This window comes from Grampus griseus (genome assembly GCF_964374135.1).
Source record: "Grampus griseus genome assembly, chromosome: 4".
Taxonomy (NCBI): domain Eukaryota; kingdom Metazoa; phylum Chordata; class Mammalia; order Artiodactyla; family Delphinidae; genus Grampus; species Grampus griseus.
Genome location: NC_138997.1, coordinates 20271346 through 20296455, shown reverse-complemented (window position 1 = coordinate 20296455; position 25110 = coordinate 20271346). Strand labels below are relative to the sequence as shown.

The window sequence follows — 25110 nt, the reverse complement described above, 5'->3', positions numbered from 1 at the left end:
TTTCAGCTTCAAATAGAATGGCTTCAATAAACATAAAGCAGACTGACACATCCCAGATTTCTGCAGTTTACTTTACACCAAGAAATTACATTTAGAGATTTCCAGACACATGCTATAAACGAAAATTCAACAGGAAGTTTCTTTCACTTCCTCTAAATCTGACCTACATTTCAAAAATATATGAGTGGGCTATAACCAGGAGCTTCTCTTGCTGCCATTATTCATGCTGTGTTTTCTGAAGTTTTTTTTTTCTTCTCAGTGACTCTAGTGGCCGTTGAGGGAACTGTAGACCTCGGGAGTCTTTATGCAGCCCTATGTGAAATGGCCAATGTTATCAATAGGGATGGCCAGATGATATAGCTCTGAGCTACCTACATCCATCAGATTAACCAGAAAAGTCAGACCTCTGTACTCTTTTTGTGGAATAGTTGAAACCTATGGCTTTTGCAACTATCTAACCTTAGATATTTTTAATGTGAGCAGCCATTTGACGGCTACATCTTCCCCAACTCTATGCCACCCGCCTATCTACTCTAAAGGAACTGGTGTGGTGACGAATTAGACCCAGTTTGTGTACATTGCTAGCTTTTTAGAGAATGGTGCCATATAAATTCAAGACCTTGTTAAAAATGAGCTAAAGCCCATAATGTGCCAACTTACATATATTTTATTGTACTCTAGGCTGCAATATAGACACAGAATATTCCCACACCTCCTCTACCTGCCATCGTAAGAGTTCTGGAATTCAGTGCAGGAGTCTGGTGTGGTCCCTAGATGGATGTGTGTGTCTTTGTGCCTGGAAACATATGTGCTTCATAGAAGCCTTTCTTTCCATTCTAGAGTGACATCCATAAGATAGCTGGATAAGATGCTTACAGCAGAGCAACTGCCGCCCTCTGCATCCAGGTAAAATGCCAGGAGACATGGGGGAAAGCGGGCAGACCAGTTAAGTAATAATGTGTTAATTCAGTTTAAAGATCTGAAGCTACGAGCAACTGGGTGCAGAGTGAGGAAGTTTTAGGCACTTCAATCTTTAGCAGGGATTTAAAAGTCAAATGCATCGAGGGATCTGACAGATAACATAAATTGTCAAGTGGCTTTAGCCAATAGGAAGTGATAAAAACTGGGGTAAATTTTTTTTTTCTTGCTGTTCCATCACCTTTTATTACAATCCTACCCTCGTGTTCCAGAATGAATGGCTACTTAATACACAAGCTGAAGCACTCCTAAAATTGATCTTAACCTTCCCATTCCTTTCTCAGTATATTAAATCAAAAGGAAAAAAATCTTCCAAAAAAGTCACCAGGTTTAGCAAATCCCGGGAAGAGCACCTTTACTAAACAACAGGAAACAAAACATGCCAGGAATCTGACCAAACGCACAAAACAACAGGTGAGATTCCCGATAGGAAGGAATGACTCCCAATGGAACATAAATAGATCCCCTCAAAGTACATATATTTCACTTGAGTGTTACATATATATGTAATATATTAAAAGAAATTTGGTTTCTACCACAAGAAGTTGGGGCATTCAAATTTTAAAAATTAAAAAAAAATTTTTTAAACAGAAACACACAAAAAACACTGCGTATCCAAATAAAACATGCCCCCTAGTTACTACCTATGATCTTATGTATCAATAGAAGAACATCCAGGGAGATGGTTGGTTTCTAAGGTGTCGGATGTTTCTGCTTAAAAGCCAGATAGCCAGACTCGACTTCAAATAGGTACAAAGTATTGCATGTGATGAAACTAATACTTGGTCTTGGGTTAAATAAGATATTGTCTGGGTATTTTCTCCCACAGGACTCATCACATAACAACAACAGCAACAAAAATAACAATAACAATCACTGATACTCATATAGTCCTTACCATGTGCCAGCCACTTTTCTAAGCACTTTACATATATTAATTCATTTTTAATACACAAAACAACTTTCTAAAGTAGATACTACTATTATTCCATCTTACACATAAGGAAACAAAGGCCCAGAGTCAGGCTGTTAGGAAGTGGTAGAAGTTGGATTAAAACCAGGATAGAAGTTCACTCAATACTTCTCTACTAAACTCAATATGATTTGAGCTTCAGAAGGATTTCAGTGGCTTGCTCCTGACCTGGAGATCGTAGTTATACCAATCCAATCACTTCATTGATTCAAAGTTTGAACTTCAAACTTTTCTTTAAAACACTTTTCAGGGACTTCCCTGGAGATTCAGTGGTTAAGACTGCACACTCCCAATGCAGGGGGCACAGGTTCAATCCCTGGTGGAGGAACAAAGATCCTGCATGCTACACAGCGTGGCCAAAAAGTAAAAAATAAAAAAAAATAAAAATAAACACTTTTCATAGTAAGAAATGCATTTTACTTCTTCATCCAGTACACACATATGTGATGCAACACTCACCCTCACAGCACACAATGCACTCTGGTCTGTTCGATTCTTTTCTGTTCTGCACCATTTTTTAGAAGTGCTCAACACAAACAATTAGATTGATTTCTGCAATTTGGAAATTACTAATAAAAGGATCTTTTCTCAGCCCAAATCCATATATGGTCAAATACTGATTGACATGGATGTACAGAAAAAAAATCTTTATGAAAATTCTTGCCACTGCCTTGATTTTCACCTCCCAAAGACAGGCATCAGCTTACCAGCCAAAGAGTGAATGTGTCTCTCTTTGCAAGCACAAATGCCTCTTTCACAATTGTTATAGTCAAAAAACAATTAGTGCACACACATACAGCACAAAAGTTAAATGATTTGTCCCTGCAGCCTAATCTTACATTACTATCCTCTATTCGAATACTGCTCAGTATATATCTAAGGCTCCTGAATAAACGGAATCCACTCTTTCTTTTCTTCCCTAGGTTTCTTTCCTCCCTCCCTCCCTCCCTCCCTTCCTCCCTCCCTCCCTCCCTCCCAACCCTTTTTTCTTTCTTGCCTTCCTCTTTCCTTTTCTCATCCTTTAATTCAACAAACAAGTATTGAACAACACCAAGACAAGGCACACACTCCGGCCTCATGGAATTTACAATCCCGTGAAGGACTGAAACAAACTGGATACTCAGCCCAGACATGTGTATGTGGATGCAGTTTAATTCCTTTTTCTTTTGTGATAAGTGATCTACCAAAATATATCTCAAATGCAGTTCAATAAATATTTTATGTTAAGACACCAGGCATCTAAAGTGAAAACAAACAACCCTCAGTACTTCTCATGTATTGTGCTGTTTTCACTGGAAAATGTTTGCCTGACAACCAAAGCCAGAGAGGAAACAGGTGTTTGGTTTTATTTTTCAGTAGCTTCTCTCCTGGTTCTCTATGTCAGTTGCCTGTGATGTGTATCTTGCCCCCAAGTTTTACAGACGTCCTTGCGATTGAGTCAACATACGTACATAAATCAGATATACTGGTATGGGGGGGGGAATTCTATTTTCATCTAATGTCCAAATAACTGAGGCTGAGCTATACATTATTAGTAACACTTTCCAGTAACTTGATAATCTAAGTTTGAGTCCTCTGCTGGATGAAAATTCAAAGGAGCCTACAGATGGTACAGTAAATACAATATCACCCTCTAGATAAGTGGTGGCAGATATTCTGGTTTAAATTTCACTGAGAAATGTTCACAAGTATAGAAAGAAAGGGTTGGATAGGAATCCAAAGAACGCCCTCTTTTCCTTGAATCTGTGCTCAACGTCACCCTCTCAGTGAAGCCTATACACCCACTCCTGGCCCCCATTACCTTTGCTCTATTTCATTTTTTTTCATTGTACTTAATACCTTCCAACATACTTTATGATTGATTGATTGATTTAATATGTTTAGTATGTTAATTGTTGTTTTTTTATGTCTTGGCCCCCACTGGAAGGTAATCTCTAATAGGACAGAAATCTTATCTGTTTTGCTTATTGATATATACTAAGCCCAATAAATGAACAAACACCTACTGATCGACTGATTGGATAAATTAAAGGAAGAATGCATCTATTGATTATTTATTATAATACATAATGCAAAGTGCGGGCTTTGGAATCAAATTGCCTGTGTTCAACCCCCAGCAACTCTATTGTTTTTTTGGCTGTACCTTGCAGCTTGCAGGATCTTAGTTCCCCTACGAGGGATCGAACCTGGGCACCTGGCAGTAAGAGCACTGAGTCCTAACCACTGGACTGCCAGGGAATTCTCTCCCAGCAACTCTATTTATTAACTGTTAGCCTAGGGCAAGTTACTTATTACTCCTGGCTTCCTCAACAATAATATTGGTAAGATAATAGTAATGACTAGATCCCAAAGATGGTGCCGGAGTTAATCAGGGTAATTTTCCCTATCCAGAATGTGCTAAATCCTCAACAAATGTTAGTTATTATTCGTGCGCACCTGGCATCTACACACACTGTATCTCGTTCGAATACAGGATCCTGACACTGTACCCGTGGAGTTCCCCCAAGAATCATACAAAAACTCTTGGCCAATCTGAATATAACCCCCAATTGGAGGATCCTTGCTAAAACCAAAAGAGTCAAAGAACAGTCTTAGAAAAACAATGAATTTTGCTAGAAAATAGGAGGTATTGATTTTTCTTCCCTCCAAATAGCAACGAATGAATCGACTAATCATTTTCCCTGTATGCTACCACCCCATATCAGGGGTTCCAAATTCCTGTAGAGACTGACAGAAATAAGGTTGTGAATACAAGGATAAATTTTCTTAAAATAAAAATAAGTTGATCAAGAGGACTTGATTATATTCCAGGACTCCCCTGGTGGCACAGTGGTTAAGAATCCACCTGCCAGTTCAGGGGACATGGGTTCAAGCCCTGGTCTGGGAAGATCCCACATGTCGCGGAGCAACTAAGCCCGTGTGCCACAACTACTGAGCCTGTACTCCAGAGCCCACGAGCCACAACTACTGAGCCCGCGTGCTGCAACTACTGAAGCCCATGTGCCTAGAGCCCACGCTCTGCAACAAGAGAAGCCACCGCAATGAGAAGCCCGCGCATGGCAAGGAAAAGTAGCCTCCGCTCGCCACAAATAGAGAAAGCCCACGTGCAACAACAAAGACCCAACGCAGCCAAATAAATAAATAAATAAATTTATATTAAAAAAAAGAGCACATTCCAGAAATACTGTCCTTGAAAGTCTCTATTTAAACAATTGATGAGAAAGTCACCCAGCCATTTTCATTCCCAATGGGCCAACATGTAGAGTACCAAATCCAAGTACTGTTGCCAACTAAGAACATACTGAGTTCCAGGGGCAAATAAAATGTAAAGATTATAATCATTTATTAGCATGCTTAAGTGTCAGAAGTAAGAATTTATATTTTATTTTCTGTTGCCCATATTTAAAATTGCACATTAAACAGTCTAAATTCAGGGTTACCAGATAAATAACCTGCCCCAGTGCTTTAAAATTTGTGTATAAAATATGAACGTGAGCCATTATCCTGGTGTTTTACTCCAGTCTCTACATCTGCTTACGAAGAACTGGCTACTCTGAGCGTGTGGTAGACCGTCCTGTGCTCCCCCATGAGTGTGGATTATTGTGGCTTTGCAAACGGTCAGTCTAGGGAAAAGGATACACACACTTTGACTCAGGAATCACATTTCTAGAATTTATTCTGGACGTGTAATCTGAGATAGGCCCAATGAACTGCCCACAAGAATGTTCACTGGAACATTATGTATTGTAATTTGAATATGGAGACAAACTATGTCTCAAAATTAGAGATTACATAGAATAGTGGTATGTATCTGAGGCTATTCCAGAGGTCAGAAAACTGTTGCCCATGGACCAAATCCAGCCTGCCTGTTTTCGTAAATAAGGTTTTACTGGAGCAAGACACGCCCACTCATTTACATATTATCTATGGCTGCTTTTACTACAACAGCAGCATCGAGTAGCTGTGGTAGAAACTGTTACATATTCATTTCCTGTTGCTTCTGTAACAAATGACCACAAACGAGTGGCTTAAACCATACAAATTTATTTTCTTACAGTTCTGAAAGTCAGAAGTCCTAAAATCAAGGTGTCGGCAGGAGAGCGTTCCTTCTGGAGGCCTTAGAGGAGAATCTGTTTCCTTGCCTTTTCCAGCTGCTAGAGGTCATCTGTATTCCCTGGCTCATGGTCCCCTCCGCCATATTCAAAGCAAGCAGGGTAGCATTTTATCCTCTCTCCCTCTGACTCTGACCTTTCTGTATCCCTCTTATAATGGCCCTTATGATTTCACTGAGTCCACCCAGATAATCCAGGATAATCTCCCATCTCAAGATCCTTAGTTTAATCACAACTGCTAAATCTCTTTTGCCATAGAAAGTAACAAAATCACAGGTTCTGGTGACTAGGATGTGGACCTCTCAGTGTTCACTCTATCACACCATGTAACCCGCAAAGCCTTCAATATTTACTCTCTGGTCCTTTAGGAAAACGTTTGCTGACCCCTGCTTTAGACCATTGGACTGGAGGATCAGAACAGCAGCTTGTGGCCTGAGGGAGCAACTTCTCTGCCATGCAACCGCAGGAGGGCTGCCCTCTAAGCCAGCTCTATGATGAGGGACCTACAGATTCAGTCCTCTTTAGAAACACAACTGCAATTAACCATGAGAAACCTGAAAAATACACAGAGCATTAGAAGAAAATCTAAACTTCCAAATCTATTTTTCCAAAATTCCAAGAAAGAAGGATCTTTTCTTGGCTATATGGTACTTTTTTTTTTTTGACTCTGACACCTATTTTTTCTCCCTGACTCCCATTCTTTCTTACCAATGGAACCTCAATTTTTAACCAGGCAGCAATGTACCCAGTTAAAAATATCCATCGCTCCAGCCTCCCTTGCAACTAGAGATTACCCTGTGACTCATTTTGATCAATGAGATAAAAGCAGAAATACGCTGAATGGAGCTTCTTGGGAATACTACTGTTTTCACAACTAAAAAAGAAAAAAAAAAGAAAGAAAAGAGAAAAAGCACAGACTCACTTAGTTCATCCTTATAGCCCTTCACTATTTTCTTCTATGTCCAGCATAGAACATAGATGTGGTCATGGAGGTGGAACAGCCATTCAATGAAGAAGACGAACACCAGGTCTGATGATGGTAGAGGAGGAAGCTGGAAGGGTCCTGGGTCCTTGGCAACATCCATGAGCAGCTACATAAGCCCCGGACTGACCGCCTCCAGACGGTTACATCAGAAAAATGAGCCACTCTTTGGCTTAGCCACTGTGGTCAGTATTCTTTTTTACATGCAAAGATAATCCTAGCAATTATAACATGATATGATGTATATCAAAGCTCCAGCAACATGATGCCTATCTGTGTGCTATTCCGTCACGTAGAGTGGATCTACTTCATATATGGGGTGGGGAAATGATGGATAGAACACAGGTCTTTTTCATGTAGTTAATTCTAACATCCTTTCATGATAAAAAAAAAAAAGAAAAAAACCCCACAAAACCTCAAACTAGAAATAGAAGGGAACTTCCTCAATCTAATAAAAGGAATCTATGGAAAACCCACAGCTAACATTATACTTAATGGTGAAAAGCTAAATGCTTTCCCTCTAAGATCAGGAACAAGGCAAGGATGTTTGTTCTTGCCACTTCTATTCAACATTGTACTGTGGGTTCTAGCCAGGGCAATTAGGCAAGAAAATGAGATAAAAGTTGGAAAAGAAGTAAAACTATCTCTCTTTGCAGATGACATAATCTTTTATATAGTAAATCTTAAATAATCCATTAAAAAAACTATTAGAGTTAATAAACAAATTCAGTAAGATGTCAGGATACAATATCAATATACAAAAATCAATTGTATTTCTATATACTAACAATGAACAATCCAAAAGTGAAATTAAGAAAACAATTCCATTTACAATAGCTTTAAAAAGAAGCAAATATTAAGGAATAAATTTAATAAAAGAAACGTAAGTACTGCAAGCTACAAAGCAGCACTGAAAGACATTTTAAAAGACCTAAATAAATGGAAAAACTTCCTGAGTTCATGGATTAGAAGATAACGTCATTAAGATGGAAACACTCCCCAAACTGATCTATGGACTCAATACAATTTTTATCAAAATCTCAGCTGCCTTCTTGTACAGAAATGAATGGACAAGCTGGTCCTAAAATTCATATGGAAATGCAAGGGACCCAGAATAACCAAAGCAATCCTGAAAAATAAGAACAAAGTTGGATGAGTCAGAGTTCTCAATTTTAAAACTTATTACAAAGAAACAATAATCAAGACTGTGGTACTGGCATAAGGAAAGACATATAGATCAAGGAAATGGAATTGAGAGTCCAGATTTAAAATTAAAGTCTAAATAGCAACCACAGGGTTGGAAAATTCTGATGAGGACCAACCACTGGGATGAGATGGTGCAACTAAGAGTCAAGTTCCAAAGTGAGATGAACATGTGACTCTCATAACTGGAGTCACCTGTCTGCTCCCAGGCTAAAGGAAGGCCGGGCTTCCAATTATAGTCCTCCCACCCAAGAAGAAAAGTTGATTACAGATAAGAAGATCAGAATACTGTTAAGAAAATTTATTCTAGGCTGCCCCTAGATTCTAGGCTGTGCCTATTGATTTGCACGGAGTAAAAGAGTGAAAAAGCATATTCTTGAAGGGGTGAGGGTTTCCCACACACCTCATTTTGGAGTTTCACCATTAAATATACACCTGTGCTTCTTTACATTTTTTCTCAGTTCTGGCGCTTCTCTGCTTCACTTGTTCCCAAACCTTTTGCCACGCTCTTTATTCTATATGCCTGTCCTTGTCCCTCCACCAACATCTTTACTACTGCCAAACTCTCTCTCTCTCTTTCACACACACACACACACCAAACTCTCTCTCTCACACACACACACACACACACACATCACACACACACACACGCATGCACATTCATCCTGCATTCTTATCACAGCAGCAAACAATACATTAACTGCATGGATTTTAGATTTAGACTGATCTGTTTTGAATTCAAGTTTTGCTATTTATTGACTTGTGCCCATCAGGCATATACCTAAACTCTAAGCCCGTTTCCTTGTCCATAAAATAGGGGTAATACAAGGGGCTCATAGGGGCTTTGTGACATTAAAATGTGGTGTACTGGGAGTTCCCAGTGGTTAGGATTCCGGGCTTTCACTGCCATGGCCCAGGTTCAGTCCCTGGTCAGGGAACTTAAAACCCACAAGCCCCATGGGGCGGCCAAAAAAAAAGAAAATTGGGGTGCATATAAGATATTTAGCCCAGAACCTGGCACACTGTAAATTCTCACTTAATGGCATACAATAGCTGTACCTATGGCAGCTTCCTAACCAGTAGAGATGTTTGTAAGAAGAAACTCCTCCGGGGCTGGTTTCATTCTGCTGAAGATCAGACAGAGACCCTAGCTTACCCACAGGATGGCAAAAATTATATCTGCAAAAAACTAATCCCTTCTTATGGTAGAAATTTTCCTAGACATAATCTCTCCAATGTCCATGTACCGACCTGTCTTCAGATGCCCTTAATAAAAATACATGGTTCTATCAAAACTGTTGCTTTTTAAAAGGGGGATTTTTAGGCTTACATATAAAATTATTAAGGGGTAGAGAAATGTACACTGTGAAAGAGATAACAGACGCAGGATTTAACTTGGAATAAAGGAAGGCAGAGTGTGTGAAATTAATAGCTGTCTTCAGTAAGGATATTAAAAGCTATTGTGATGAGTATAGTGGTCAGCTCCGTTCCATTGCCACTAAGACAGAAATGAATTATGAGGCTTAACTGTGGCATTTAAAGTAGAGATTTACCCAACTCTGGATTAAACACACTTAGAAAAAGGAATCAAGGAATGGATAATGCAAACCAGTTTATAATGGGAAAAAAATGTCTATGAAGTGAAGTCATCGACACGTATTAAGGGAATGTCTTTATGAAGACAACCATAGACTGTTTTGCAGAATTTTTTTCCCCTGCTGCGTTCATTTATTGCACAATTGACTGGACCAGTTGATAGATTATTTTTGGCATTTTTTTTCACTAAGGCATCTTAATTAGCTTTTATCACAGTTTGAAAAAAAAAAACCCAGGCCATCCTTGGACTGGTCTGTAGACCTTTGTCAGCCAGAGGAACACCGTTTCTAAAGTCCTGGCTCCAGGATTTCTCACCTTCAAAACCCTACTCCACTCAGGCTCCTGTCTTCCAGTGAAGATTCTGGCCCGTGATCTAAGCTCCTCTCTCCACTCTGAAACCTGTCAGCATCTTGGGTGACCTCAAGATCCACCATGATAACAAGCACTCTTCACTTCATGGTTATACTCTTGACCTTGTAACACCAGATCCACGCCTCCTAGGAAATCATACCTAAAACAGTAATTTCTTACTCTTCCAACTAGCTTCCTTAATTACTGCCCAGGTAGCATCTATTTGACCTCTGCAGCCCCGCCTTGTTTCTTATCTTCTTTTTTTTCCCCCATCCTTCTTGACTCAACCCTCCTGATCTCCAGGGTGACTGCTGCAAACCTCCACCTGCAATCCTGTCTCTTCCACTGCACCCTCAGCAGATCACCACACATTGCTTCCTCCAGAAAAAAAAGTAGATACTGTCAGAAAAGAGCACCTGTAACATGTGCCACCAAATCGTCACACCCGCCTTCTTCCACCTTCCCCCTTTCCTCTGGTGACAGCGGACGGGTTACCCTCATCCATCCTATCCTCCTGGACCCTGAATCCCTCCTCTACCACCTTCTCAGGCACAGATTGGCTCAGCTTTCAATATTCAGTCTCTCCTTTTGTACAGACTCTTCCCATCAGCATTTAAATATACTCATTATCTCTCATCTTAAAAAATAAAATCAGGGCTTCCCTGGTGGCGCAGTGGTTGGGAGTCCGCCTGCCGATGCAGGGGACACGGGTTCATGCCCCGGTCCGGGAAGATCCCACGTGCCGCGGAGCGGCTGGGCCCGTGAGCCATGGCCGCTGAGCCTGCGCGTCCGGAGCCTGTGCTCCGCAACGGGAGAGGCCACAACAGTGAGAGGCCCGCGTACCGCAAAAATAAATAAATAAATAAATAAAATCAAAACTCTCCCTCAGTCGGCACTTCTAACCTGTCTCCTTAGTCTCCGTGAAAGACCTGTCTGCTTTCTGTATCCACACGCCTTGCTCATCTCACTCCAGTTGTTCTCAGGCTCCCATGGCACCAAAACAGCTTTCAACCCCACTGACCAGATCAAACTCTTTTGCAGTAAACTTTGGTTCTTTCTTGACCTCCAGGCAACGTCTGCCCCTGCAGACGACGCCCTGCTCTCTCACTTCCTGTGATACCTGTGCTCTCTTGGTCTCCTATCTTCCCTGTCTCTCTCCCCTCCTTTCCAGTCTCCTTTCGAGACCCCTCCACACATGATGTGTTTTGTTTTGTGTTTACTCCTAGGGTTCTTCTGTCCGAGGCCCTCTTCTCTTTTCATTCTTCAAGCTCTCCCTGCATGAGCTTGTTTACTCTCAAGACGTCACTTAACTATCTAAAGTCTAGAGGCTTCCGGGAAGATGGCGGAAGAGAAAGACGCGGATCACCTTCCTCCCCACACATACACCAGAAATACATAAACACGTGGAACAACCCCTATAGAACACCTACTGAACGCTGGCAGAAGACCTCAGACCTCCCAAAAGGCAATAAACTCCCCACGTACCTGGGTAGGGCAAAAGAATAAACAGAGGCAAAAGGATAAGAACGGGACCGGCACCAGTGGGAGGGAGCTGTGAAGGAGGAAACGTTTCCACACACTAGGAAGCCCCTTCGCGGGCGGAGACTGCGGGTGGCGGAGGGGGAAAGCTTCGGAGCCGCCGAGGAGAGCACAGCAACAGGGGTGCGGAGGGCAAAGCGGGGAGATTCCCGCACAGAGGATCAGGGCCGAGCGGCACTCACCAGCCCCAGAGGCTTGTCTGCTCACCCGCCGGGGCGGGCGGGGCTGGGAGCTGAGGCTCGGGCTTCGGTCGGAGCGCCGGGAGAGGACTGGGGTTGGCGGCGTGAACACAGCCTGCAGGGGGTTAGTGCACCACGGCCAGCCGGGAGGGAGTCCGGGGAAAAGTATGGACCTGCCGAAGAGGCAAGAAACTTTTTCTTACCTCTTTGTTTCCTGGTGCGCGAGGAGAGGGATTAAGAGCGCTGCTTAAAGGAGCTCCAGAGACGGGCGCGAGCCGCGGCTAAAAGCGCGGACCCCAGAGATGGGCGGGAGACGCTAAGGCTGCTGCTGCCGCCACCAAGAAGCCTGTGTGTGAGCACAGGTCACTATCCACACCCCTCTTCCGGGGAGCCTGTGCAGCCCGCCACTGCCAGGGTCCCGGGATCCAGGGACAACTCCTCCGAGAGAACGCACGGCGCGCCTCAGGCTGGTGCAACGTCACGCCGGCCTCTGCCGCCGCAGGCCCGCCCCGCGCACGCCGTGCCCCTCCCTCCCGCCGGCCTGAGTGCGCCAGAGCCCCCAATCAGCGGCTCCTTTAACCGAGTCGTGTCTTAGCAAAGAACAGACGCCCTCCGGCGACCTATACGCACAGGCGGGGCCAAATCCAAAGCTGAGCCCCTGGGAGCTGTGAGAACAAAGAAGAGAAAGGGAAATCTCTCCCAGCAGCCTCAGATGCAGCGTATTAAAGCTCCACAATCAACTTGATGTACCCTGCATCTGTGGAATACATGAATAGACAACCAGTCATCCCAAATTAAGGAGGTGGACTTTGAGAGCAAGAGTTATGATTTTTTCCCCTTTTCCTCTTTTTGTGAGTGTGTATGTGTATGCTTCTGTGTGAGATTTTGTCTGTATAGCTTTGCTTCCACGATTTGTCCTAGGGTTCTATCCGTCCGTTTTTTAAATTTTTTTCTTTTCTCTTAATAATTATTTTTTTATTTTAATAACTTTATTATATTTTATCTTACTTTATTTTATTTTATCTCCTTTCTTTTTTCCTTCCTTCCCTCCTTCCTTCCTCTCTCCCTCCCTCCCTCCTTTCTTTCTTTCTTTCTTTCTTTCTCTCTCTCTTTCTACTTCTACTAATTCTTTCTTTCTACTTTTTCTCCCTTTTATTCTGAGCCGTGTGGATGAAAGTCTCTTGGTGAAGCAGACAGGAGTCAGTGCTGTGCCTCTGAGGAGGGAGAGCCAACTTCAGGACACTGGTCCACAAGAGACCTCCCAGCTCCACATAATATCAAACGGCGAAAATCTCCCAGAGATCTCCATCTCAACACCAGCACCCAGCTTCACTCAACGACCAGCAAGCTACAGTGCTGGACATCCTATGCCAAACAACTAGCAAGACAGGAACACAACCCCACCCATTAGCAGAGAGGCTGCCTAAAATCATAATAAGTCCACAGACACCCCAAAACACACCACCAGACGTGGACCTGCCCACCAGAAAGACAAGATCCAGCCTCATCCACCAGAACACAGGCATTAGTCCCCTCCACCAAGAAGCCTACACAACCCACTGAACCAACCTTAGCCACTGGGGACAGACACCAAAAACAACGGGAACTACGAACCTGCAGCCTGCAAAAAGGAGACCCCAAACACAGTAAGATAAGCAAAATGAGAAGACAGAAAAACACACAGCAGTTGAAGGAGCAAGATAAAAACCCACCAGACCTAACAAATGAAGAGGAAATAGGCAGTCTACCTGAAAAAGAATTCAGAATAATGATAGTAAAGATGATCCAAAATCTTGGAAATAGAATAGACAAAATGCAAGAAACATTTAACAAGGACCTAGAAGAACTAAAGATGAAACAAACAATGATAAACAACACAATAAATGAAATTAAAAATACTCTAGATGGGATCAATAGCAGAATAAGTGAGGCAGAAGAACGGATAAGTGACCTGGAAGATAAAATAGTGGAAATAACTACTGCAGAGCAGAATAAAGCAAAAAGAATGAAAAGAACTGAGGACAGTTTCAGAGACCTCTGGGACAACATCCAACGCACCAACATTCGAATTATAGGGATTCCAGAAGAAGAAGAGAAAAAGAAAGTAACTGAGAAAATATTTGAAGAGATTATAGTTGAAAACTTCCCTAATATGGGAAAGGAAATAGTTAATCAAGTCCAGGAAGCACAGAGAGTCCCATACAGGATAAATTCAAGGAGAAACACGCCAAGACACATATTAATCAAATTGTCAAAAATTAAATGCAAAGAAAACATATTAAAAGCAGCAAGGGAAAAACAACAAATAACACACAAGGGAATCCCCATAAGGTTAACAGCTGATCATTCAGCAGAAACTCTGCAAGCCAGAAGGGACTAGCAGGACATATTTAAAGTGATGAAGGAGAAAAACCTGCAACAAAGATTACTCTACCCAGCAAGGATCTCATTCAGATTTGATGGAGAAATTAAAACCTTTACAAACAAGCAAAAGCTGAGAGAGTTCAGCACCACCAAACCAGCTTTACAGCAAATGCTAAAGGAACTTCTCTAGGCAAGAAACACAAGAGAAGGAAAAGACCTACAATAGTGAACCCAAAACAATTAAGAAAATGGGAATAGGAACATACATATCACTAATTACCTTAAATGTAAATGGACTAAATGCTCCCACCAAAAGACACAGATTGGCTGAATGGATACAAAAACAGACCCATATATTTGCTGTCTACAAGAGACCCACTTCAGACCTAGAGACACATACAGACTGAAAGTGAGGGGTTGGAAAAAGATATTTCATGCAAATGGAAACCAAAAGAAAGCTGGAGTAGCAATTCTCATATCAGACAAAATAGACTTTAAAATAAAGACTATTAGAAAAGACAAGGACACTACATAATGATCAAGGGGTCGATCGAAGAAGAAGATATAACAATTGTAAATATTTATTCACCCAACATAGGAGCACCTCAATACATAAGGCAAATACTAACAGCCATGAAAGGGGAAATCAGCAGTAACACATTCAGAGTAGGGGACTTTAAAACCCCACTTTCACCAATGGACAGATCATCCAAATTGAAAATAAATAAGGAAACACAAGCTTTAAATGATACATTAAACAAGATGGACTTAACTGATATTTATAGGACATTCCATCCAAAAACAACAGACTACACATTCTTCTCAAGTGCTCATGGAACATTCTCCAGGATAGATCATATCTTGGGTCACAAATCAAGCCTTGGTAAATTTAAGAAAATTGAAATTGTATCAAGTATCTTTTCCGACCACAACGCTATGAGACTAGATATCAATTACAGGAAAAGATCTGTAAAAAATACAAAAACATGGAGGCTAAACAATACACTACTTAATAACCAAGAGATCACTGAAGAAATCAAAGAGGAAATAATAAATACCTAGAAACAAATGACAATGGATACATGACGACCCAAAATCTGGGATGCAGCAAAAGCAGTTCTAAGAGGGAAGTTTATAGCAATACAATCCTACCTTACAAAACAGGAAACATCTTGAATAAACAACCTAACCTTACACCTAAAGCAATTAGAGAAAGAAGAACAAAAAAAACCCAAAGTTAGCAGAAGGAAAGAAATCGTAAAGATCAGATCAGAAATAAATGAAAAACAAATGAAGGAAACAATAGCAAAGGTCAATAAAACGAAAAGCTGGTTCTTTGAGAAGATAAACAAAATTGATAAACCATTAGCCAGACTCATCAAGAAAAAAAGGGAGAAGACTCAAATCAATAGAATTAGAAATGAAAAAGGAGAAGTAACAACAGACACTGCAGAAATACAAAAGATCATGAGAGATTACTACAAGCAACTCTATGCCACTAAAATGGACAACCTGGAAGAAATGGACAAATTCTTAGAAATGCACAACCTGCCAAGACTGAATCAGGAAGAAATAGAAAATATGAACAGACCAATCACAAGCACTGAAATTGAAACTGTGATTAAAAATCTTCCAACAAACAAAAGCCCAGGACCAGATGGCTTCACAGGCGAATTCTATCAAACATTTAGAGAAGAGCTAACACCTATCCTTCTCAAACTCTTCCAAAATATAGCAGAGGGAGGAACACTTCCAAACTCATTCTACGAGGCCACCATTACCCTGATACCAAAACCAGACAAAGATGTCACAAAGAAAGAAAATTACAGACCAGTATCACTGATGAATATAGATGTAAAAATCCTCAACAAAATACTAGCAAACAGAATCCAACAGCACATTAAACGGATCATACACCATGATCAAGTGGGGTTTATTCCAGGAATGCAAGGATTTTTCAATATACGCAAATCAATCAATGTGATACACCATACTAACAAACTGAAGGAGAAAAACCATATGATCATCTCAATAGATGCAGAGAAAACTTTCAACAAAATTCAACACCCATTTATGATAAAAACCCTGCAGAAAGTAGGCATAGAGGGAACTTTCCTCAATATAATAAAGGCCGTATATGACAAACCCACAGGCAACATCGTCCTCAATGGTGAAAAACTGAAAGCATTTCCACTAAGATCAGGAACAAGACAAGGTTGCCCACTCTCACCACTCTTATTCAACATAGTTTTGGAAGTTTTAGCCGCAGCAATCAGAGAAGAAAAGGAAATAAAAGGAATCCAAATCGGAAAAGAAGAAGTAAAGCTGTCACTGTTTGCAGATGACATGATACTATACATAGAGAATCCTAAAGATGCTACCAGAAAACTACTAGAGCTAATCAATGAATTTGGTAAAGTAGCAGGATACAAAATTAATGCACAGAAATCTCTGGCATTCCTATACACTAATGATGAAAAATCTGAAAGTTAAAACAAGAAAGCACTCCCCTACCTAAGGAGACAAAAGACCTGTATGCAGAAAATTATAAGACACTGATGAAAGAAATTAAAGATGATACAAATAGATGGAGAGATATACCATGTTCTTGGATTGGAAGAATCAACATTGTGAAAATGACTCTACTACCCAAAGCAATCTATAGATTCAGTGCAATCCCTATCAAACTACCACTGGCATTTTTCACAGAACTAGAACAAAAAATTTCACAATTTGTATGGAAACACAAAAGACCCCGAATAGCCAAAGCAATCTTGAGAACGAAAAATGGAGCTGGAGGAATCAGGCTCCCTGACTTCACACTATACTACAAAGCTACAGTAATCAAGACAGTATGGTACTGGCACAAAAAGAGAAAGATAGATCAATGGAACAGGATAGAAAGCCCAGAGATAAACCCATGCACATATGGTCACCTTATCTTTGATAAAGGAGGCAGGAATGTACAGTGGAGAAAGGACAGCCTCTTCAATAAGTGGTGCTGGGAAAACTGGACAGGTACATGTAAAAGTATGAGATTAGATCACTCCCTAACACCACACACAAAAATAAGCTCAAAATGGATTAAAGACCTAAATGTAAGGCCAGAAACTATCAAACTCTTAGAGGAAAACATAGGCAGAACACTCTATGACATAAATCACAGCAGGATCCTTTTTGACCCACCTCCTAGTGAAATGGAAATAAAAACAAAAATAAACAAATGGGACCTAATGAAACTTCAAAGCTTTTGCACAGCAAAGGAAACCATAAACAAGACCAAAAGACAACCCTCAGAATGGGAGAAAATATTTGCAAATGAAGCAACTGACAAAGGATTAATTTCCAAAATTTACAAGCAGCTCATGCAGCTCAATAACAATAAAACAAACAACCCAATCCAAAAATGGGCAGAAGACCTAAATAGACATTTCTCCAAAGAAGATATACAGACTGCCAACAAACACATGAAAGAATGATCAACATCATTAATCATTAGAGAAATGCAAATCAAAACTACAGTGAGATATCATCTCACACCAGTCAGAATGGCCATCATCAAAAAATCTAGAAACAATAAATGCTGGAGAGGGTGTGGAGAAAAGGGAACACTCTTGCACTGCTGGTGGGAATGTGAATTGGTTCAGCCACTATGGAGAACAGTATGGAGGTTCCTTAAAAAACTACAAATAGAACTACCATATGACCCAGCAATCCCACTACTGGGCATATACCCTGAGAAAACCATAACTCAAAAAGAGTCATGTACCAAAATGTTCATTGCAGCTCTATTTACAATAGCCAGGAGATGGAAACAACCTAAGTGTCCATCATCAGATGAATGGATAAAGAAGATGTGGCACATATATACAATGGAATATTACTCAGCCATAAAGAGAAACGAAATTGAGCTATTTGTAATGAGGTGGACAGACCTAGAGTCTGTCATACAGAGTGAAGTAAGTCAGAAAGAGAAAGACAAATACCGTATGCTAACACATATATATGGAATTTAAGAAAAAAAAAATGTCCTGAAGAACCTAGGGATAAGACAGGAACAAAGACAGAGACCTACTAGAGAATGGACTTGAGGATATGGGGAGGGGGAAGGGTAAGCTGTGACAAAGCGAGAGAGAGGCATGGACATATATACACTACCAAACGTAAGGTAGATAGCTAGTGGGAAGCAGCCACATAGCACAGGGAGATCAGCTCGGTGCTTTGTGACCGCCTGGAGGGGTGGGATAGGGAGGGTGGGAGGGAGGGAGATGCAAGAGGGAAGAGATATGGGAACATATGTATATGTATAACTGATTCACTTTGTTATAAAGCAGAAACTAACACACCATTGTAAAGCAATTATACTCCAATAAAGATGTAAAAAAAATTTTTTTTTAATTAAAAAAAATAAAGTCTAAAGATGCTCAAGATTTTTCATCTAGTCTAGATCTTTCTTCTGAGCTGCGGGTAGCCGACTGACCAGTGGACTCCTCCCCTCAGATCTATCTCAAATCCCTCAAACGCATCATGTCCCAAGCTGGACTCATTACTATCCCCCATTCCTCCCAGCTCACGGCTCTGGCAGGTTCCCCTGCTCACAGTAATGCTCCCACTCTTTACCCTGGTGCTCTGCCAGGAACTCAGGTGTTATTCTTGAAGTCTCCCTCTCTTGACTCCTGACATCCAATCAGTAGTCAAGTCTTCAAATTGTCCATTCCAAAAAGCTGTCCCTCTGGCTCCGTCTCTCCATCCTCACTGCCATTTCTGGTCCAGGCACCAGCCCTTACTTGGGGTGGTATAGCAAAACCCTCCTGACTGGACCCCCAGGTTCCTGTCTTCACTCTTGCAAACAGCTTTGACTGACCTACGATGTTCATCAGATTGTGTCCTGCACCTTCTCCCCTTCCTCTGAATTTCTCTAAGATTTCCCACGGCCCCTGAGATAAAAAGCAGACCCTCAGACACGGCTCCCAGGGCCCTCACTTCTCTTCCTGTTCCCTTGCTTCCCACAGCTCACCCCATAGACAGTCCTCTAGCACTCCTCTCCTTCCCCCAACGAGTCTAGCTCTTCCTGAGCCTCGAGTGTCAGCTTCAACGTCACTTTCTCAGGAGGTGATGAGACCTTCAGTGATGGGTTGAATAGTGCCTTTCATCCCCCCTCCAAACATAAAAAAAGCTATTCCCCATCCTAATTCCTGGAACCTGTAACTCTTACCCTATATGGCAAAAGATGTGGTTAAGCTAAGGATCTCCAGATTTTCCTCGATCATTTGGGGTGGGGCAGGGCATTGGGCTACCATAACAGGATTCCACAGACTGGGGGGCTTAAACAACAGAAATTTATTTTCTCCTAGTCCTGGAGGCTAGAAGCCCAAGATCAAGATGCTGGCAGGGTTGGTTTCTGGTGAGACCTCTCTACCTGGCTTGCAGATGGCTGAATTCTCACTGTCATCACATGATATTTCCTCGGGAGGGGGTTGGGGGTTGGGGAGAGAGAGAGATATCTGATGTCTCCTTCTCTTCTTTTAAGGCTGCCAATCCTATTGAATTGGCCTCACCATTATGACCTCATTTAACCTTGTTCCCTTAAAGGCTCTATCTCCATATATGGAAATATGGTCACATTGGGGTTAGGGCTTCAACACGTGGATTTGAGGGGCACACCATTCAGTCCACAACAGGCTCTAAATGCAATCACATGGATCCTTATAATGTAGACACACAGAGGAGAAGATACACAGAGAAGAGGAGACGGCAATGTGCCCCAAGAGGCAGAGACTGGGGTGATGCAGCCACGAACCAAGGGATGCCTGGAGCCCCAAGAAGAGGGACAGACAGAAGCAGATTCTCCCCAAGAGCCCTGGGAGGGAGTGCGACCCTACCAGCCCCTAGTTTCTGCTTCTGGCTTCCTGAACTGCCAGAGAATAACTTCTTGTTGTTTTCAGCCACTCAGTTTGTGACAATCTGTTACAGAAGCAACAGGAAAGGAGTACACTTCCGTGACCTCAGAGACAAGGTGAGGCCACGTGTTCACTGCTCCCACAGCTCCTGTCTGCCCTTTTCATCACCCACATCACACTGAATTGTAAGGGTTTGTTTAGAGTCAGTCTTCTCTTCTGGGCTACGGGTTCAAGAGGGCAGAGATTGCCTATCTAGTCCACTACTGCTCCCCAGGGCATAGTACATAGTACGTGCTCAATAAATATCTATGAGATGGATGAGTCAATGAGCTGGTATTGAGAATTTCTTGGCTTGGAGAGTTGATAAATAACAGACTGAGCTATGAAAACAAGCTAGGGAAATGGTTCCTTATAGGAGATATTCTCAGTCCTCTGAAATAATTAGGTAATGTCTTGTCTAGAGACCCCAGAATGACCTTTCAGGAGTTTCTAGCCCCTCGACAGCTGTGACCCAGTGGTTTGCAATTTTCCTAGCAACTTGAGCTTTGGTGCCCTCTGGTGACAGAAGTGAATTGTCTCATAAGTCTGTCAAGATTGACACAAATCTAGTTACCTGCTGCTGTATGCGATTTTCTCATGAAGAAATTGAATTTTCTCCTTACCGTTAAAAGAAATCAACTGGAATGATGTATTTAACCATGAAGTCGATAAAAGTTACATAAACCACATAACCTCCAAAGCCTTTGCAGGTGTCACCTTGAGTTTTGTTTTGAATATTAAGATTTCCTTGTGAAATACGAAATTTCAGATTGCATTTACACTTTCTCCTCAAATAGCCATGTTGTTCATGGTAGCATTTAATATCATTTGGAAAACTAACACCGTATTGTAAGTGGCTGCTTATGATAACTAAGAGTTAAGTGCTTTCCAAAGCCCTTAAACCTTTATTGAGATTGAAAATCAAGTTGCTATATATTTTTTAAATGTATTTATTTGGCTGTGCCGAGTCTTAGTTGCGACATGCGAACTCTTAGTTGCAGCATGTGGGATCTAGTTCCCTGACCAGGAATCGAACCCAGGCCCCCTGCATTGGGAGCACAGAGTCTTAGCCACTGGACCACCAGGGAAGACACAAGTTGCTATTTTTTTTTACAAACCACATACATAAAAAGATGCCTGTGTGCTGTTTGTAAATGAGAAGTTATGGGTCTGGCTGCCTGTCTGTAAACAGACTTACTTTTCATCTCCTGATCTTGTAAAAATGCTGACAGCTACACAGTCTTCCAATTTTAAATTCTGTGTGAGTTGCAATGCCAGACAGTTCCACATAGCAACCGCGTGTATGACTATGCTTAGCTTCACGTCAAAGATGTGTTTTCCAAAGTGCCATTTGAAGATAATTTGGGAGGACAAAGTAAATACATTTTTTTCTCACCGATTACATCATCATTTTAGCGATAACTTACCATCATCTCTGATGATTTTCCAAGGATCGTGCTGACCTGTTAACATTTGAGTTTGAAGTGTTTCTGACCTCAACCATTTGGTCAAATAAACAAGCACTGATTTGCACAAGGGAGCTGCTATTTATAGGCACTCAACACTGGTTTCCTTTCTAAATTAAAGAGTCCTTTGGTAATGTAAACAACCACCCTCTGACTTTGTTTTGAATATTCCTAGTTTCACTTTCCTATTTGCTTAAAGCACTGTATATCTGTATAAACCCACCAGAGGAGAAACTGATGTCCCCAAGGTTCTTCTTAAAAAGAAGGAGAACCCAAGCATTATGATGCAAATGCTTTCTGGAAGGTGCAACTGCTTGCAAGATGATTCTTCAAATGGTGAGATTTTACAGTTTGTTTTTTTTTTCTAGAGAGAAATGGGGTATATATATATATATATATATATATATATATATATATGAATATATAGGAGATATATATATATATATCGAGAGAGAGAGAGAAAGAGAGAGAGAGAGATATGAATAGGGTAGAGAGGTGAAGATTGTTTTAAAGACTTGGGAGGCAATAGACTATAATAGTTGAGTATAAATCCTAGAATCAGACTGCCTGTATTTGAAAACAAGCATTGCCATTTATGAGTTCTGTGCCCTCGGAAAAGTCATTTTATCTCCTGTGCCTCATATTCCTTATTTATAAAATGGTGGTAAAGATAGTAACTCTCTGTTATAAGTTGTTATGAACCCCAAATAGCCAAAACAATCTTGAAAAAGAAGAATAAAGCTGGAGGCATTCTCGCTGAACTTGGCCTCTCTACACTGACACCGAAGTAAATCTCAGAGACAGAGTTGTTGGGTGAAGTAGAAAAGAATAACTTTATTGCTTTGCCAGGCAAAGGGGGACACAGCAGGTTAGTGGCCCCAAAACTGTGTCCTCCCTTGGGGAGGGTAGCACGGAATCTTATAATAGTGGTCAAAGAAGCAGGGCTGTAGATAAGAAGCAGGGTACACCATCTGGCTGTGAGAGCTGTCTACAGTCTGTGGGCTGGCAGCGTGCTGATCTTTGAAAGTTTCTTTCTCTACCCAATCCCCCCCCTTCTGGTGAGGTTTCAGTGAGGTCTGTTAGGTGGGCATCCTACAGCTTACTTGGCTTGAATATACTCTCCTTTGGTGTGGTCTCTTTGGGGGCCGATTGGGAGAAAGAAAAACCAATACTGTAACTGTTTTGATACTGAAAACTGATAATGTCTTTTTGAAATAAAGAACCAGTCCGTCCAAAAAAAAAAAGAATCAGGGTGCATGCAGTGCTTGCATTCTTGTCATCCCTGGATCATCTCAGAACTTTCAAGGCTGGTTTCAGGCAGTCCCATGACGGGCTTCTGTGGTTCTCAAGGTTATGGAACTGTGACCTTCTCTCTGGAATGCAAGATGAAAAGAGTTCTGGAGACGGATGACGGAGATGGTTGTACAGCAATGTGTATGTACTTAAAACCCCTCAACTGTATACTTAAAATGGTTAAGAGGGTAACTCGTATATTTTCCCACAATTAAAAATTTTAAGTAAATATATTTCTTAAGAGTGCAGCTTTTGATGGCAGAGAATTCCCTCCCTCTTCTTGGTCTCCAGATGAGAGGGAGCATAAAATAGGGAGGATGTGACATCTTGTGGCATTTATTCCTTAGACCACTGCATCGAGGTGGTCTGATTTTCAATTATTCATTAAACAAATATCTACTGACCATTTACTATGTACTAGGCCTTGTTCTAGAGGCTGACAGCAAACAAAAAAGGTCCTCTAAATTTCCTATCCAAAGGGATCTTACCTTCCAGCAGGTGGAGAAAAACCATAAATAAAATAAACAAGTAAGATACATAGTATTTAACAACAAACTAGTGAATAAAACCAAAAAGAAGCAGACTCACAGATATAGAGAACAAACGTGATTATCAGTGGGGAGAGGGAAGGGGCGGGGCAACTTAGGGGTGGGGGGAATGGTCATTATGGGATTATATGAAATCGTGTGTGAAAGTTTTGAAAATTGTAAAACACTATAGAATTTAAAGAATCTTTCATTCAATTTAAAAAAAGAAAAAACAAAGAAAAATAAATAAAAGAAAAAAGATATACAATATTTAGATGGCAATATGAGTATGGAGAGGGTGGATAAAACACATATAAGGGGTGTTACTTTAAATAGAATTGTCAGAGGAGACTTCACTGAGGAAATATATGAGTAAGACTTGAATTAAGGAAGTTATCCATGGAAGTATCTGGGGGAAGAATGTTCCAGACAAAAGGAAAAGTCAGTGCAAAGGCCCTGGGGCAGATGCATGACTGGTACATACAGGAAAGAGCAAAGGGGTCATAATGGCTGAAGCAGAGTAAGGAAGGGGGAAGTAGTCTAAGATGAGGTTAGAGACATCAAAGAGGTCATCCCAGATCACGAAGGCCATGGTAGCCCACTGTTAGTAAGACTTTGGCTCTTACTCTGAGATGGCAGCTAGAGGAATGACATGATCTGACTTCTGTGTTAAAAGGATCTCGGTTGGGGTGGGGGAGGTCAAGGGCAGAACCAGGGAGACTAGTAGGATTGCCATATTCCAGGTAAGAGATTTTAAGAGCTCAAACCAGGTAGACAGCAAGGGTGGTAAGACAGTAGTGTGGTAAGAAGTGGTCAGATTCTGGGTGTATTTTGGGGAAAGGGCCGACAGGATTTTCTGGGAGGCTGGCTCAAGAGGAAGAAGGAAGTGAAAGGTTAAAGAACACCCTACTAGTTCCTGTGCCTGCTGGAACACAACACCACAAACCTGGCAGCTTAAAACGACACACGTTTATTCTGTCACAATTCTAAAGGCCAGAAGGCTGAAACAAAGGAGTTGCCAGGGCTGCCCTGAGTCCAGAAGCTCTGGGGCTATTCTGCTCCTTGCCTCTCCCAGTTTCTGGGGATCCAGGCATTCCCTAGGTGGAGGCTGCAGGACTCCAGTCTCTGCTTCCACCCTCACATGGCCTTCTCCTCTGTCTACGTCATCTCTTTTGTCTCTCATAAGAACACTTGTCATTGGATTTAGGACCCACCCAGATAATTCAGCATGATCTCATCTCAAGATCCTTAACTACCTCTGCCAAGACCTTTCCCCCAGATAAGGTCACATTCACAGGTACTGGGAGTAAGAACGTGGCTGTATCTTTTGGGGAGACACCATTGAATTCACTGCAATGACCATGCTTTTAACCTGAGCAACCATGAGGATGTAATCACCATTAAGTGAGATGGTGAAGATATGGGTTGAACAGAGTTGGGAGAGGAGGCTAGGACCTCAGTGTTGGACACGTCAGGTCTGAGAGACTTACTTGATATTCAGTGGAGATGTTGGGCGGGCAGCTGGATGAGCAAACCTGGAGCTGAGGGCAGTGCAGGACTTGAGCCATAAGTACGGAGGTACCAGGATGCGGCAGCATGGCAAGCCAT

General features: G+C 41.6%; 1 protein-coding gene across 1 annotated transcript in view; it reads right to left on the bottom strand.

Moving 5' to 3' along the window:
* The window catches only part of MGST2 (microsomal glutathione S-transferase 2), a gene marked incomplete at its 3' end in the record, with an annotated part of 80548 nt that extends 58839 nt beyond the window's left edge, over positions 1-21709 (bottom strand). The window contains 1 exon segment of the mRNA XM_082653385.1: positions 21644-21709.
* Between the last annotated feature and the right edge of the window lie 3401 nt (positions 21710-25110).